Raw genomic sequence first — 5,272 nt, forward strand, 5'->3', positions numbered from 1 at the left:
GTTCTTGGACATAAAATTTCAAAAGAAGGAATTGAAGTGGATAGAGCTAAAGTAGATGTAATTGCTAAACTTCCACATCCCACCAATGTTAGAGGAGTTAGGAGTTTTCTAGGGCATGCCGGTTTTTACCGACGTTTCATAAAAGATTTTTCTAAAATTGCCACTCCTATGAATAAACTCCTAGAAAAGGATGCTCCATTCATCTTTTCAGATGAGTGTATCAAATCTTTTAATATTCTTAAAGAGAAACTCACTAATGCACCGATCATGATAACACCAAATTGGAATCTACCATTTGAACTAATGTGCGATGCAAGTGATTTTGCAATGGGAGCCGTTTTAGGACAAAGGATTGAAAAACGATTTCAACCTATATATTATGCTAGTAAGACGTTACAAGGAGCACAAACAAACTATACAACTACTGAAAAAGAACTCCTTGCTATTGTCTTTGCTTTTGATAAATTTCGATCATATCTCGTTCTAGCAAAAACGGTGGTCTATACCGACCATTCTGCTCTTAGATACCTATTTTCAAAACAAGATGCTAAACCAAGATTAATCCGTTGGATCTTACTCTTACAAGAGTTTGATATTGAAATCCGAGATAAAAGAGGAGCAGAAAATCTCGCCGCTGATCATCTTTCTCGTCTTGAAAATCCCGAATTAGAAGTTCTAAATGAATCAGCCATACAAGACAACTTTCCTGATGAATATCTATTGAAGATAGATTGTAAAGAAATCCCATGGTTTGCAGACTATGCAAATTATTTAGTATGTGGATTCCTTGAAAAGGGATTATCGTACCAAAAACGAAAGAAATTCTTCAGTGATATAAAACACTATTTCTGGGAAGATCCACATTTGTTTAAAAGTTGTCCAGATGGAATAATACGCCGATGTGTATTCGGAGATGAAGCCAGTAAAATATTAAACCATTGTCACACAGGACCAACATGAGGGCATTATGGGCCTCAACTAACAGCAAGAAAAGTTTATGATGCTGGATTCTATTGGCCTACAATTTACAAAGACGCACACCTTCTTTGCAAATCCTGTGATGCATGTCAAAGGGCTGGAAAAATAAGTCAACGTGATGAAATGCCACAAAATGTCATCCAAGTATGTGAAGTATTTAACATTTGGGGTATTGACTTTATGGGTCTATTTCCAAAATCTCATAATAATCTATATATACTCGTAGCCATTGATTATGTATCTAAATGGGCGGAAGCACAAGCTCTCCCAACTAACGATGCACGAGTTGTAGTCAACTTTTTAAAACGTCTTTTTGCAAGGTTTGGAACACCGAAAGCTTTAATAAGTGATCGGGGTACTCATTTCTGTAATAATCAACTTGAGAAAGTTCTTAAAAGATATGGAGTAACTCATAAAATCTCCACCGCATATCATCCACAAACAAGTGGACAAGTTGAAAATACCAACCGAGCTTTAAAACGTATTCTAGAGAAAACCGTAGGATCAAATCCGAAGGAATGGTCCATTAAATTGGAGGATGCACTCTGGGCTTTTAGAACAGCCTACAAAACTCCAATTGGAACCACACCTTTTAGATTTGTTTATGGAAAAGCATGTCATCTTCCAATAGAAATTGAACACAAAGCATTTTGGGCTTTGAAAACATGTAATCTTGATTTACATGAAGCTGGACGTCTACGATTAAGTCAACTAAATGAATTAGAAGAATTAAGACATGAAGCATACAAAAATTCGTTAATCTATAAGGAAAGAACGAAGAAATGGCATGATAAAAGAATCAGAAGTTCAAAAGAATTTAAAGAAGGAGAAAGAGTTCTTCTTTTCAATTCAAGATTCAAGCTATTTCCTGGAAAATTGAAATCAAGATGGTCTGGACCATTCATAATCAAAAGAGTTTTCCCATACGGAACGATAGAATTGATAAATTCAAATGGGATTGAATTTAAAGTTAATGGTCACAGAATTAAACATTACATACATGGTCCGATGGAAGTCGACAACGAAGTTAATCACAATTTCGACACCACAGCTAACTAAGTGTGGGGAGAATCAAGTCTTTAAAGGATAATATGTATTTCTGTTAGAGTTAGATTGTCTGTTTTCGTGTAGTTCTCGAAAATGGAACCCGAATGGTCTTTCCCTAGCAGACCCTAAAGAACTAGTCTTCTCCCCCCATTCTGAATTTTTATTTTTTTTTTAGGTTTTTACAAAATGAAGACTGCCTGTGAACTAAACCATGGTCTAATGCTACACGCTTTGATCACTAAAAGAAATAATGACATACTACCAAGTGAACTAGTATCAGTAATCAGAGAAAGAATGGACAGAGTTAGAAAAGAATCTAGATGCGAAGATAATAAGTTACAATTTGGTAAAGGAAAATCAAAATCCGCAGCGAAAAGAAGAGCACGACACCTAGAAAGATGTCACAAATGCGGAAAATGGTCACATGGAGGTAAATGTTCAAATAATCAAACCTATTCAAATACCGAATTTGTTACTTTATGCAGAGACGGACCGTTCATATGTTTAGAAGAAAAGACACTGAATGCTCGAGGTTACGCCTATGTAGCCATGGAAAACCAATTAAACCGACTATCTTATGAATGGGATAGATCATATAACTAAGAAATCTATTTCACAGGTATGTTTGTACAGTTTTTATTTTTATTTTTTTTATTTTTAACCTTTTGATAATAAACGCTAATTTGTTCGCTATAAAGTATTAAATTGGTATTGAATAAAATTAGGTTTGGTGACCGAAATTATTGATATCATTCAAAAATTTATTACATCACTGCGAAATTTAACGTTTATTCTTAAGGTATAAATATCTTTAATCAATCAACCCAAAATATTTCAAAAATTCGTCATGAGTTAAATTAGGTCTTGGAACCGAAATTACTTTACCGAAAAGAGGGGCGCATATTTTTGATAATATTTGATTGATTAAAGTGGGATAAAAAGCCAAAAAGATTTTTAATTTTATTTTTACCATATTTTTAAAATTAATATATAAATCTTAAATTAATATTGTAAACTTTGTAAAAATAATATATTTAAAATTGTAAATATTTGAAAAATTAATATAAGTTTGGTGTGAATTTATAATATGAATTTTTAAATTAAGTTTGGTGTGAATTTTTAATTTTTAAAATATGAATTTTTTAATTTTATGCATTTCAAATTTTAAGTTTGGTGTGAATTTTTAATATTAATTTTGAATTTTATATTTAAATTGTGTGAATTTAAAAACAAAAATTTACTTTATCTCATTAAGTTAAAAATATGATTTTTAAAATTCGTCGTAAGTTGAAGACTAGGTCATTGAACCGAAATTGCTTTACCCGAGGGAGGGACGAGAACTTTTATTATCATTATTTTTAATCTTATTGAATTAAAGTATGCCAAAAAAAAAAAAAAAAAAATCCAATATGTTTGGAAACTTTGGTAAAATTTAATCATTTTTCTACGCAAATCACCCTCAATAATTTAAATTGTTACTGATTTCTTGCAAATGAGGGCATTGCAAGATCTTAAGTGTGGGAAGGGGTTAAATTCTTTCGGATTTTAAAAAATTTTTGATTTAAACACTTGGTTACCAATAAAAATACTAGTAACGCAGTAGTTGTATTAGAATCTAGTGCTCTCCGATAACAAGGAACAGCCCTAGTCTTATATACTGACTACCCACTTCTAGTAAATTTTTCAAAATTTTCAACAAAATGGATTCAAAATCATGTTTATACATATTTATGAACGATGAAAACTAGGTCATTGAGCCGAAATTATCGTTACCTCGGAAAGGACATAAATTGAGAAACAACCAAAATGTTAGAATTCATTTAAGAATGAATAGAGGAGAAAAAGGCAAAGAAAAACATAAATAAAAGCCAAGTGTGGGAAAACTTTACCAAACTATTCAAAACATATATCACATATTTTTGTACAAATTTTTGAAAATACTTTTGTTTTGGAACGATAATCAACTGTTTTATCCGATGAAAGAAAAGAAGAGATAGATCTACACGATGAATCAATTCCATCATTAAAAGGAAGTAAAGTCTTCCGAAAAAGACACGCGCTTCTTGATTTAGGTCATGAAGTTGTCGTCCAGGCCAGCTGTAGGTTGGCGAAAAATCTAGAAAAGTCATCACTAAAATCAGCAGGAAATCCACGGACCTCAGCATCAAACAGGGTCGCCAAGTGGTCAGATTTATCCTAACCATGAAAAGGATTTATCTCGTACAATGGGGGGGCACCGTGCAAATTAGCTTGATAAGACTAATGAATCAGATCCCCAGAAAAGAATAATCTCCTTAAAGATTAAAAATCAGCTTTTAAGACTGATATTACTCAATCCTTGAGATTGACCTTAAAGATTGAGAATTCAAACTCATGGAATTCAATGATATCTAAACTCGAGCTTGAACGAGAAAATATTTTGATCAAAAATACAAACCGATTTGTTTTCTGAAAACCCTATTTTCAATGCGTTCATTACCATTGAACGTAAAATCCTAGGAATTCACCAGGAATTCATTAGGTCACCTGAACCAAATCGGGTGTCAACCGTAAGAACGGTGGTTGCATAGCATGGTCGGAGACAGGACCTTGTGCCAGACCGAAAAATCATAGGATGATCTTTACTATTGCTCCTACCAAGGATAGTACTAGCATCCGACACGTAATTAGACCATGAACAAATGCATGTCATTAGACATTGCCTTAACAGTTTCTTGTTCATCGCTTTCCTTTACAACCGGACGGTAGTTTACCGAAAGGTAATATACGGAACAAGTAAACTGGATGTGTGCTTTCCGATACCGGGATATCAGTGGATTACACGAGCCTAAAAGTTTTAGCCAAAATAATGATCCACAAATATATTTTGCAACACCAATGATGGATCAAATCAGAAAACTTGTCTAGGGTAAAATCTAGCTTGAATTTTCAAAAGATCAAATGTTTTCATAAAGATCCAATTTCCTTAAAGGATCTAAATTTTTATAGTCATGTGGGACTGTAAACCGCCTTTCAAATGTGCACTTTGCTTTGGAAACCGAAAGTAAATCGGCTATTTGATTGCCAGTGTTGTTGACCTAAACCCGAGGCAACTATAAAAGACACACCCACCTTTAACCACATCGTTACTACCATTGTTTATACTGCCGTATTGAAATCACTGATGTACAAAGTGTGAAGAATAAAGAAGTGATTCAAGTGTTTTTCAAGACTATATTGCTTGAGGACAAGCAACGCTTAAGTGTGG

Source organism: Rutidosis leptorrhynchoides, chromosome 1 (assembly GCF_046630445.1).
Source record: "Rutidosis leptorrhynchoides isolate AG116_Rl617_1_P2 chromosome 1, CSIRO_AGI_Rlap_v1, whole genome shotgun sequence".
NCBI lineage: Eukaryota > Viridiplantae > Streptophyta > Magnoliopsida > Asterales > Asteraceae > Rutidosis > Rutidosis leptorrhynchoides.